The sequence below is a fragment of the Dermacentor albipictus genome, chromosome 1 (assembly GCF_038994185.2).
Source record: "Dermacentor albipictus isolate Rhodes 1998 colony chromosome 1, USDA_Dalb.pri_finalv2, whole genome shotgun sequence".
Classification (NCBI taxonomy): Eukaryota; Metazoa; Arthropoda; class Arachnida; order Ixodida; family Ixodidae; genus Dermacentor; species Dermacentor albipictus.
This window is the reverse complement of record NC_091821.1, coordinates 272,199,887-272,212,317: the sequence shown is the minus strand read 5'-3', so window position 1 is coordinate 272,212,317 and position 12,431 is coordinate 272,199,887. Positions and strand designations below refer to the sequence as shown.

The window sequence follows — 12,431 nt, the reverse complement described above, 5'->3', positions numbered from 1 at the left end:
TAGAGCGCGTTTGTTAATGATTAATAATGTATGTTATGTTCCTCTTTTTTTGTCTATGTTACCTAGTGTATATCATTTATTTATTTCAATGCCGTAGTGTGTTTCGCATTGTTATTGTGCAAATATTTCACTGTTCTTTCATATATTGTATAACTGCAATGTTTTATGGCCACTATATAAATGTAATTTATATGGCGCTTGATGTGTTACCCCATGCAGCTATATTGTACCTAAGGGGGTGAGGTTACCTCAAGCCGCGTCTGTGCGGCTTTTTTCCCTCATCCACCTCCATTTACCACTCCTCTGTACATGTGTGTGTGTAAATGAAAATTAATAAATCAAATCGAATCAAACTCACTTGAGAAATTTACTGGTGCTTGTTGCTTGAGGAATATACATGACGAATCTGTTTGGCGAACTGACACAGGCTGCTCGGCCCAATTTTTTTAGTGAAGCATGCCTGTTGGACCGCATAGCTGCAGCCGGAAAGAAGTCGAAGCGTCAACGACTAGTAGTATGGGACATATTCAAGATATCGAAATTCCCCCGGTGGAGTGTCAGAAATCAAGTGAAAGTATATGCAAGGCTTGTGGTGCTTTCTTTATGAATGTTTGCGATTGGATTGGAGCAAACTTAATTTAGCCTGCAAGGTTCTCTTTTATGTGCCGACGAAGCGAATTGTTATCCGTTTGTATTATTAAATAACGCTGGATCGAGACATCGTGAGACAGAAGGTGCTTGAATTTTCCTTTTGTAGGCAATCTAAGCTGCGGTGTAGTAGCTCGAGAATACTTTAGCCATTCCAGTTGGCGCTGTAAAAAAATGCTTTATGGTTTTAATTCGAAGTTGTAGTGAACTGATGGGTTTCGCGAACATAGCGTGCCTCGCCATACGGACAGTCGTTTGCTACCGTTACGTGCCAGGGGTGTGCCATATTGTCGATAAAGGCTACTGAGGGCCACTATGAAACATTTCATCACTTTCAATTGAGTGGCTCTCGATCTTAACAACGAAACTTTTCTCTCGGGTGATTGCTACTATGGTGTTTGTGAATTAACTATGTAAATACTCTACATGACCCGCCGTCGTGTTAGCAGCCATGAGCAATTCGTTTTTTGGAGGCCTGTTTAAGAAGGGGATGAAAGTAGCAGCAAACTTTTCCATAAGAAATGCGCGCCTAACTATTTTTTTACGCATTAATGAATGGCCATATTTGAATAGAACAAGACACCAGAGTAATAGGAATCATGATGACAGCTTCGCTGGGCAGTGTCTTTCTAACATCGGATAACATTTTGACGCCAATTACCAAATTTTTCTTCCACTTAAAATGCAATGCCTTTCATAGCTAAATACTAAAGGAATGTTAAGTGTTTAGCGAAGCATCATACACAACTTCGCGTGTGGAATTTGCAGATATTCTTTTTTTAGTCAAAATTTACCGATAGACAAGGCGCATATATGCATTGCAAAACCTAGTAGACCCCTTTAACGCTACTTAGCTTGCGATATCCAAGCCGCAAAGTTTCTCGACTCACACGCTTTTGAAGAAGAAACTGTGGTTAAGGTATGGCAGCTGAAAGAAGCCGACGTATTCTTCAATATACGGCTCGAGCCACCCATACCCCAAGCATACACGAAGGGAACGAGCGCGCGCGGCAGCCGAGCGATCCGGAGCGAGCGGCGTCCTGGCCGTGACGTCACTCGCGAGAGGGCGCCACTCCTAATTCTCGCCGCTAAAGGCCAAGATATAGTCCGGCGTTCTCGGCGCGCCAGGCCGCGGCAGGCGAAGTCGGATACGCTGCGCTAGCGACGCCAGGGGTGCAAGAAATTTGCTTCGTCTAGAGTTCGGCGTGCGCGCGCAGCTCGAGGCTGGCGCCATCTGTGCGTCCGGGAGCGCAACTTCACCGCCGCGGCAAACAGCTGTTTACATGGCGCATGCGCGTCTAGCATATACCCGCGCCGTTCGGGTAGCGCGCGCGCTTCTCGTTCCGCGCGCTGTTTGTGCGCTAAAATGAAAACTTTTGCGGGATGGCGTTAACTTGTCCTGACAGCCAAAAAAAAAAAAACATATGGTTTTACGTGCGAAAACCACTTTCTTTCTGACCTGGGGTTCTTTAACGTGTAACGAATCTAAGCACACGGTGTTTTTCGCATTTCGCCCCCATCGAAATGCGGCCACCGTGCCTGACAGCCAGAACATCGCACTCATATTGCTAGTACTTCGGCTACGTCAAAAACGTAAGCGGACCATGTATGTACATGCGAAAGCTATTCGACAAGCGCCCTCAACTCGGCGGCTACCACCAGCTAGTACAGGAGCTGCGAAATGCAGCTTACCTGTGGCGAGACCACACTGCTTTCGTATAGCTTCCCATGCGTTGTTCTTGCGCTCTGTGTCGCGGTAGTCCATGCGTTTCACATCGTATACACATGGAAGGTTGCAAATCGCTTCAAGCAGGCGTCCTCACTCGCGCTGTCATCCCACACGGATGTTGAAAAAACCACAGCCGCACTGTCAGTACGCGCACCGCAGGCCGCCATTGTGCCTTCTGGTCGCTGCCGCTGCAGCGCGCAGTGCATTCTGGTCTAGCGGCAGCCGCGTGAAATAGAACACGCTCTATGTCCGCGCCGGCGGCGTTGTGCTCGCCAAGCGCGCCTGGGCACGCCGGCTACGCCGTGACGCCGGACTGTAGAGTGCGCGCTTTTCACCGACGTCGCTTAACCGCGCCGCGCGTGGCCGCGCGCGCGCGTTACGCCGGACTATATCTTGCAATACTTCAACGCGCGCGCCGTAGGCTGCTATCTTCGGAGCATGCGCAGAAGGTTCGCCAAGTCGCGCGCCGTCCGCAAAAGCCGTCTGCGGAGTTGTGTTGGCGCCTTTTTCTTCGCGCGCAATGCATTGTGGTGCGAGAGTTCCGCCGACTTCGACGCGCGAATGGCTCCGGAGCCAAATCGGCGCCGGGCCCGTCGGGGCGCGTTGGAAGCCGCCGGCTACGTTAGCTGCGCCGGTGCGCCCGACTATAGACCAGAACACGCCAGTCTCGCACCCAGACTAACCGAACGCATACTCTCGCACCCGGGTTGCCCGGTCGACCGGCGCCGTTTTGTACTGGGCTGCCAAAGTGTGTTCGCCGGCGACCAGTAGACATGGCAAGCGCCAGCTCTAGGGCTCCAAAGTGTGGAAATGTGCCCGTTCACACGGATCGAAAGCAGAAGAAGTCATCTGGGCATCATTGCGTCGTGTTTGGATGCCAAAACAACCAGCGGAAAAGGAGCAGGTTGCTTAGCGCTGTTTGCGAAGAGCACAACACACGTAGGGAATCGTGCCGGTGCGGTGTTTTCATCCTGCGCCGATTTCCATCCGCAACGAAGAATGCCAAGCTGCGCCACGGGTGGATAGCTGCAGTGAATAGGAAGAACTACCAACCCAGTGAAAATGCACGAGTGAGTATTCGATCTGTGTATATTTTGGTGCCACGTTCAACTTTGCGCCCTACAAACGTAATACATGTAACACGCAGGTTTGCTCCGAGCACTTTCTGGGCAACAAGCCACTAGAGCAGAATCCCGCGCCGGTGCTTCGCCTTGGCTATAACAAAAAGGCAAGCCTTTTCGTGTTTTCATTCAGGCAGACCTCCCGACGCTTAAGCGGAACAGTTGAGTTTGCGGTTAGCGATACTTGCAGCTGGTGCACGGAATGACCATTAAGCGTGAACGACAAGTTGTATATAGGCCTTGCTGGTGAGCGTTATTGCTAATGAAAGTAAACCGAAGTCTGCTCGTCACGTAGCATGCGTCCACAAAAACGTAAACGACTACTCGTCGCCGAAGGTGTTCTTGCAGCGCACCTACCTTTACGAGCTGGTGTTGCAGGTGTCATTCGTAACGAATTCATTTGAGCCTCCTGAGCTCTAAACTGCGTGCGGGCTGTTATGCGGGGCAAAGCGCAAAATATTTCCGTTCATATGGCGAGGAAAATAAGGTGCTTAATTATTCTTGTATTTTGTAACAAAATTTTGATCGCTCTCACTAGTTTTTTTTTTACTGTTTTCTTTTCTAAGGGAGCGCCAACAATCCGATGGCCTCGCACAAGCGAAACAGGTCTGGTACCAGGTAGCTGCAGTTGGTGGGGCTAATTTCTTGGAATGCAGGTGCGGTTGTTGTCTTGTACCAAAGGGGTCCTGATGATGCAGCTTTAAGTAGGGATGGTAATTTTACGTGCCCTGTCATAATTTGTGCAACTGTACAACACCTGCATCTGTCATGCTCGCCCTGTTATACGGGCTTTGACTGCACATGTAGTTGAACATTATAGCTACTGTAGTACCTCATTTTCCAATGAGTGCAGGTTTAGCATCATATGCTGCTTGTTCGAGTGCTGTAGGCTTTTGTTCTGAATGTTGTACTCTTAAGTGGTTGCACGATACAATTGGCCTGGTGTATTTTCTCTTTCACTTTGAGAGGACTTTATATCTTCGCAACAGTGATGGCATGGGAAAGAACTACAGCCCTTCTTACTATAACATCTATTTTGTTTTCAATGTGCAGGTGGTGAAGGGCAGGCGTCTGCTAACCAGGCAGTCAAACGACCTCGCCAGTTGGTTGCCAAACGCGGCCAACCCAGTAGAGACCATGACAAACGAGACCAAACTGAAAGTGCAGATGACAGTGTTCTGCGTGCTTTAATAATATACGACACCACCACAGTGCTGTAAATTCCTTCACAGGTTACGTGCCAAAAAGCTCACACGTGTTCTAGCATATAGCGCGCGGTTTGTACAAACGTAATAGCGTACCTACCCGATGTATTCGCTTCTGCAGTCTGCACACCACTCAGTGTGGCCATTGCGGACTTGCATGAGGTCTTGAAGTTTGATTGAATCCAGACAGCGAAAATGACAGGTTAGAAAAAACGCGAAACACGCCTTCCGCCCAGCTAAAAAGCCCAAGTTTCGCTTTCGCGCCGGGTCACATCTCCCGGCCTGGCAGCCCAGGCCTGCTACTTCGCGGCGCTTGGGATAGATGGCGCGACCGGCGCTCATCAATATGGCGGCGCCCTTTGAATTCGCGGTGTTCTGGTGTATAGAGGTGTCGTTTTCGCCGACGTGACGTAGCGTGCGCGCGCGCGCGCGCGCGCGTGCGTTACGTCGGACTATAAACGGCCCTTAAAGACCAGAATACGCTAGCCTCGCGCCCAGACTATTTAAACGCATACTCTCGCACCCGGATTGCCCGGTCGACCAGCGCGATTTTGTTCTGGGCTGCCATAGTGTGTTCGCCGGCGACCAGCAGACATGGCTAGCGCTAGCTCTAGGACTCCAAAGTGCGGAAATGTGCCCGTTCACGCGGATCCCAAGTACAAGAAGTCATCTGGGCATCGTTGCGTCGTGTTTGGATGCCAAAATAACCAGCGGAAAAGGAGCAGGTTGCTTAGCGCTGTTTGCGAAGTGCACAATACACGTAGGGAATCGTGCCGGTGCGGTGTTTTCAGCCTGCACCGATTTCCATCCGCAACGAAGAATGACAAGCTGCGCCACCGGTGGATAGCTGCAGTGAATAGGAAGAACTACCAACCCAGTGAAAATGCACGAGTGAGTATTCGATCTGTGTATATTTTGGTGCCACGTTCAACTTTGCGCCCTACGAACGTAATATGTGTAACACGCAGGTTTGCTCTGAGCACTTTCTGGAAAAGCCCACAGAGCAGAATCCCGCGCCGGTGCTTCGCCTTGGCTATAACAAGAAGGCAAGCCTTTTCGTGTTTTCATCCAGGCAGAGCTTCCGACGGTTAAGCGGTACAGTTGAGTTTGCGGTTAGCGATACTCTCAGCTGGTGCACGGCATGACCATTAAGCGTGAACGACAAGTTGTAGGCGATAGTATGTTGCCCTGCTGGTGAGCGTTATTGCTAATGAAAGTAAACCGAAGTCTGCTCGTCACGTAGCATGCGTCTACAAAAACGTAAACGACGACTGCTCGTCGACGAAGGCGTTCTTGCAGCGCGCCTGTCTTTACGAGCAGGTGTTGCAGGTGTCATTCGTAACGAATTCACTTGAGCCTCCTGAGCTCTAAACTGCGTGCGGGCTGTTATGCAGGGCAAAGCGCAAAATTTTTCCGTTCATAAGGCGAGGAAAATAAGGTGCTTAATTATTGTTGTATATTGTAACTAAATTTTGCTCGTTTTCACCAGTCTTTTTTTTTTGTACTGTTTTCTTTTCTAAGGGAGCGCTAACAATCCGATATGGCCTCGCACAAGCGAAACAGGTCTGAAACCAGGTAGCTGCAGTTGGTGGGGCTAATTTTTAGGAATGCAGGTGCGGTTGTTGTCTTGTACCAAAGGCTTCCCCGATGATGCAGCTTTAAGTAGGGGTGGTAATTTTATGTGCCCTGTCATGGTTTGTGCAACTGTACAACACCTGCATCCGTCATGCTCGCCCTGTTATAGGGGCTTTGACTGCACATGTAGTTGAACATTATAACTACTGTAGTTCCTCATTTTCCAATGAGTGCAGGTTTAGCATCATATGCTGCTTGTTCGAGTGCTGTAAGCTTGTGTTCTGAATGTTGTACTCTTAAGTGGATGCACGATACAATTGGCCTGGTGCATTTTCTATTTCATTTTGCGAGGACTTTATATCTTCGCAACAGTGATGGCATGGGAAAGAACTACAGCCCTTCTTAGTATAACATCTATTTTGTGTTCAATGTGCAGGTGGTGAAGGGCTGGCGTCTGCTAATCAGGCAGTCAAACGACCTCGCCAGTTGGTTGCCAAACGCGGCCAACCCAGTAGTGACCATGACAAACAAGACCAAACTGAAAGTGCAGAGGACAATGTTCTGCGTTCTTTAATAATATATGTCACCAACACAGTGCTGTAAAATCCTTCACAGGTTACGTGCTTACGTGGTTACCCGATGTATTCGCTTCTGCAGTCTGCACATCACTGTGTGGCCATTGCGGACTTGCATGAGGTCTTGAAGTTTGATTGAATCGAGACAGCGAAAATGACAGGCTAGAAAAAACGCGAAACACGCCTTCCGCCCAGCTAAAAAGCCCAAGTTTTGCCTTCGCGCCGGGTCGCATCTCCCGGCGTGGCAGCCCAGTCCTGCTACTTCGCGGCGCTTGGGATAGATGGCGCGACCGGCGCTCATCAATATGGCGGCGCCCTTTGAATTCACGGTGTTCTGGTGTATAGAATGAGTTGTTTTCGCCAACGTAACGTAGCGTGCGCGCGCGCGCGCGTTACGTCGGACTATAAACGGCCCTTAAGCGCGGAAGTGTGCTAAGATTGAAGCTACTGCAACCGCCGCCGTGGTTCCGCAACACGAACAAGGAGGAGACGAAGCCGGGGACACAAGCAACGGTGCACTCGCAACGAACGCTTGACGAACCACACCCTTCGGCTGGCGGCAAGCTCGACTGCGACGGTCAGGTTTCACCGCGACTTCACGGACAACCAGTTCGGCAGCGTGTGTAACGTTTGTGGAAGACTATGGCCTAACTTTAATGGAACACTGTGTGCATAATGTTCGCAAAGCCAAGGCAAACAGACCCTTCGCTCGTGATAACTACATATTTTTTTCGCCTGCGCTCGCCCCGATGGTGTACTTTGCTCCTGTTTTAGTTTGCCCTTTGCCTAGTGAACGATCTCGAACCGAATATTTCTATTTGTTAACCTTCCTGCGCTTCCCTTTATTCTTCTTTCTCTACGCGCCCACATAGCACAGCGCAAGTGGTGCGAACATCAGCCAGCGCTGGCTGCCCGCGTGTGAACGCTGCTGCCTCGGGCAGGCGTGACAGCCCCGCGCGGGCTACTTGCGGCCGGCGTGCGCTCGTAAAACAATGGAAATACAGCCGTCTGTTCAAAAATATGTGCTATCTGCATTGCATATCAATATAATCGCGTGTACTGGGTCTAATGCTGACGCGTTAACTTTTTTTCTTGAAATTTTTGTTCAGTATCCCTCGGGCACTGTGCATAAATTATGTTTTGACAAGCTCCGCGGTTCTCATTCGTGGTCTGCTTGTTGTGTGGCACCAAGAGCACCGAAAGCCTACGTACAGTGTAGCGTTAACGGGACACACAAGGTTCTGGTCGCGCTACGTTGGACATAATGCCGTGCAATCTAGCAATCAGCCCGTCCTATTGGAAACCGGGAACAAATTTGACGTTCTCTGCTCAGAGAGAGAGAGAATAAAAATCAAATCAAAGGAAAAGCATTTGCAAACCCGTCCTTGCTGCCAAGCGCTTGATCGTGCCACCAGAACTATCGCAAGCGCTGCTCGCGTGGTTATTCGGGGAAAGAAATTCTATTCAAGTGTCCAAACTGAAATTCATCAGATGGCAGCACAGACCTGCAAAGACATGTGTGTTTCTTTCACACGGCATACTATTTAAATAAATGTGTGCAGTCCTTTCTCGTGAACAAGCTGCATAAGTGGCCTGTGGAACTTTTCGTATAGTTAGCTGCTCGTATCCGACCCTGACAGTGGAGCTTGCCGGCGAGGGCCGCGCTACCTGTCGCAGCAGAAGAAGCACAACTACATGGGATGCAAAATCGTCGCGCGACTGGCCGCTCGAGGCACTCTGCATGCATTCGCGGGCTTCTTTCACGCTCGGAAAAACACTTTTATGCAGCACGTATCGAGCAATAGAAAGCTGTATGGGGAGTTTTTCATGTCGCTTTACAATTTTCTCATTGGCACTTTTCGTCTAAATATATTTGAGAAGTTGATTAATTAGCCCTTGTTAGGTTAATTATGTAATTAGGCGGAATTAAACATCTAATTTGAGTATCTCCAAGCGACAGCAAACAGCATTACCTTAGTTCTTCCCAGCTACATAGCATTCCCATATTTTTGAACTGTGGCTAAAGTTAGCTGGGACACTCTGTATACACCGGGTGGCCCAGTTAATTTGAGCCAAGATTTAAAAAAAATGCCCAGGAGCTCTAGAGAAATCGCACCGACTGCATAGTAGCCGTATCGTGTGTACTTACAGGCAGTAATCTTTTCATAATGAAGTACTAATTAATTTATTGATCTTCATTAGTGAACATTTGAATTATGGCTTGAATCGCTAAGATATCAATTACAAAGTTGTAGGGCACCTCAAATAACCTCCGAATCCACCATTTGTTCATGCTCAGCTTTGCCTCGTTGGTTTTTCTGAGAAAAAACAGAAGCGCGCGAAACGTTCCGAATAAATACGAAATCGATACTCGCTCGCGCGCCGCTACTCAAGCGCTCCCAAGCGAATAGCCACGAATACACGGCGTTACTAGTAGCGGGAGCTCGATACAGGGCTTGACGCAATGTGATGGTCGCGGCATCATGACAACACGCCGCTGACGCATTGATAAGCGTAGCGGAGCCGTAGGGGGGATTTCGAAGCCGGGAAACCGTGACGGCGCACTCGGGACTAATTTTGTGCACTCATCTTGTTCTGCAGATGGGCGCGCCCGGAATGTATGTTCCTTTTGTTCTTTGTAGCAATAAAAACAAACCTTGCGCAGGCTATGTCCATCTAATGCGTTTTGGCTCATCTGTACGGATAGCATATGCTGTTGTCGATTACGTAGTACATCTTTTTTGCTTGACGTGTCAGTGCGTAGATAATAACGGGAGATCTCAACGGTACCACGCCAGTGAGCTGCTCTTCAAGAAGGAAGTCATGCCCTTCAGGAATGATCAGAAGACTAAAATGCTCCTGGCTCTGGGGGCGGCGCATGGCGGCAAGAGGAAGGCAGCGAAGCTATTCCGAATGTGGCATTGTAGAGGACGCCCTAGTCCGTCAACAGTAAGATTTGCGAGACGCGTAGCTTCACAAGAAGCCGACGCAGGGCTGCGACAGGGGTTCAAGAAGCGGAAACGGATGCTTTGGAATTCTTTGGTGCTAACCCTCACGGTAGTGTGCGCGACGACAGTGCGGAGGCCGGAACCTCAAGGTCATCAGTGTGGAGGATTAAAAAAAAAAAAGGTTCTATGCACCCGTACCATGTATATCTTCACCAAAAACTTGAAGACCGAGATTTTGAAAACAGACTTTACTTTGCCAATTGGATTTTCACGAAATATGAAGAAGAACCGGACTTTCTCACTCGCGTGCTTTGGACGGATGAGGCTAATTTCTCCAGTGTCGTGGTCCTCCAATGTCGTGGTTCACCAATGTCGTGGTCCTCGTTTTGGATGACTGCCCTAATACTGAAAGTATTTGGTGCAGAACAGTGTTTCTAGGCGTTCCTTTTATTATTGCAGCTGTCTATCGACCTCCTGATGCTCCTCTTTCATATTTACAATGCCTTCAAGATTATATGTGCAACAATGTTCCTCTTAACACCCGTGGCATTCTTGCAAGAGATTTCAATTTACCGGGAATAGATTGGGCTGATCTTGCAGTGGGCACAACAGATGTTGCACATTGTGAAGCTTTGTGAAACTTTACTTTCAGTTACTACCTCACGCAAATAGTTCCTGAAAGTACTAAAGTTACGCAGACATCAGAATCCTTACTTGATCTTGTGCTCATTCCAAGCAATGTACCAGATTGTAGTGTTTCCGTCAAAGACAGACTTTCTGATCATAAACTGCTTTTGTTTTGTGTAAAGGAAGCCCTCCCGACGAAGAATTAAGAGAGACCAACTATCTGTATAAGAGTAACGCCGACGATGTTAGCATCTTGGACTGTCTTGAAATGTCACTGCACTCGTTCGATGGGGTGACTGACGTCAACATCTTGTGGAATAGATTTAGGAATACAGTGAACTACTGTCTGGAAAAGTTCGTGCCAAGACGAATCAAGGCAGTAAAAAAGCGCAGTCCTTGGATGAACTGCAATATAATACAGCTTAAACGAAGAATAAGACGCAGAAGTAGGAATAAAGAGAGGAACAAAGTGGAGATTTCGCAGCTTTCCCAAACCCTTAAGTACGTGCTCGTGACGCCAAGGGAACCACCTTTTACTCGCAAACATTACCCAATTTCATGAAAGACTCACCACAACGTTTTTGGCGTCACCTTGCTCTGTCGCACGAACAAATACAATATGTCTGTATTGATGGCAATATAATTAACGACTGTGCACAAATTGCTGAAAAATATACTGAATATTTTCATTGTGTTCGCTCCATCGGAGCCATCCTCCGCTGACCTTGACGAGAATCGCACTGAGGGTATGTTGCTTATGCGAGACATCGTTTTAGCTGAGGAGAGAATATTTGCACTGCTCCTTAACATAGACCAAAAATATCAGCCGGTACTGATGGGACCCCAAATGAATTTTTAAAATGATATGCGGAATGGATATCTAAGTATCTCTGTATCACTTTTAAGGCGTCCCGAGAACAGCGCAAGTTGCCATCTGACTGGCTGTCAGGTAGAGTGGTCCCTATCTATAAGTCCGGCGACAGACACAGCATAGAAAATTATAGGCCCATTTCAATTACCTACAGGTGCTGCAAGATTATGGGGCATGTAATATCAAAAAGCTTGTTCAATTACTTCGAAAATGCTACTATCCTTCTTCGTCACCAACATTGTTTTAGGCAAAAATTGTCAACGGTTACCCAACTCACCAATACTATAGATGATTTTTCAAACGTACTTAACGAGAAAGGTTAGTTAGATGCTTTTTGCCTCGATTTCTCAAAAGCGTTTGGCCGCGTTCGAGACCCGGAACTTCTTGATAAACTGCTTAGTCTCGGCGTTAACATTAACATTATCAAATGGATTCAATCATATTTAGTAAGAACAGAGTTTGTGGAAGTGAATGGCGCGAAATCCGGAGTGTTGCCTGTGACGTCAGGAATCCCCCAGGAGTGGGTGCTCGGCCCTGTCCTTTTTTACAGTTATATATAATATTGCAGAACAGATTAACCCCGTTATCAAAGTTCCACTTTTTGCGGACGACTGCTTAATGTATACCACAATATCCAGCCGCAAGGACCAGATCGCCTTAAATTCCGCATTAAAAGGTATTAGTGACATGGTGCAATAAGTGGAAAATGAAAATAAACTACAGCAACACTATATATATATAAGGGTATGTGTAAGTGTATAAAAAATATACGCTCTTTCGATTATCAGATAGATGGTAAGGTCATAAGCCGTGAAATTCACATTAAGTACCTTGGAATTACCATATCGAGTGACCTCAACTTTGAGTGACCGCAAAGGACGGATGCTGAAATTAAGCGGCAAACGCCGCAGAAAGACATAGCAGTTCGACTTCTAGCAATCGAAACCAAGCTAGATACCCTTTTAGTTCTGCCAATCAAACTGGTGGAACTGGAATCGTCCGTGCAACATCTTTCTGATAAATTCGATGAATTTCAGACGAGGCTGTAGGCTCAGGAAAAAGTTACCGCGCAACTATCAAACAGAGTTGATCAATTTGAACAGGCAGATTCGAGCAGTGAATTGTCCCAAAT

At 47.8% G+C, this 12,431-nt stretch overlaps 1 long non-coding RNA gene across 1 annotated transcript; it reads left to right on the top strand.

The window, feature by feature from the left end:
• The first annotated feature begins 3,405 nt into the window (after positions 1-3,405).
• On the top strand, positions 3,406-4,644 carry LOC135915359 (uncharacterized). The gene is made up of 3 exons (XR_011512469.1): positions 3,406-3,447; positions 3,525-3,605; positions 4,552-4,644. It is a non-coding gene; the product is annotated as an uncharacterized lncRNA (long non-coding RNA).
• The last annotated feature ends 7,787 nt before the right edge of the window (positions 4,645-12,431 follow it).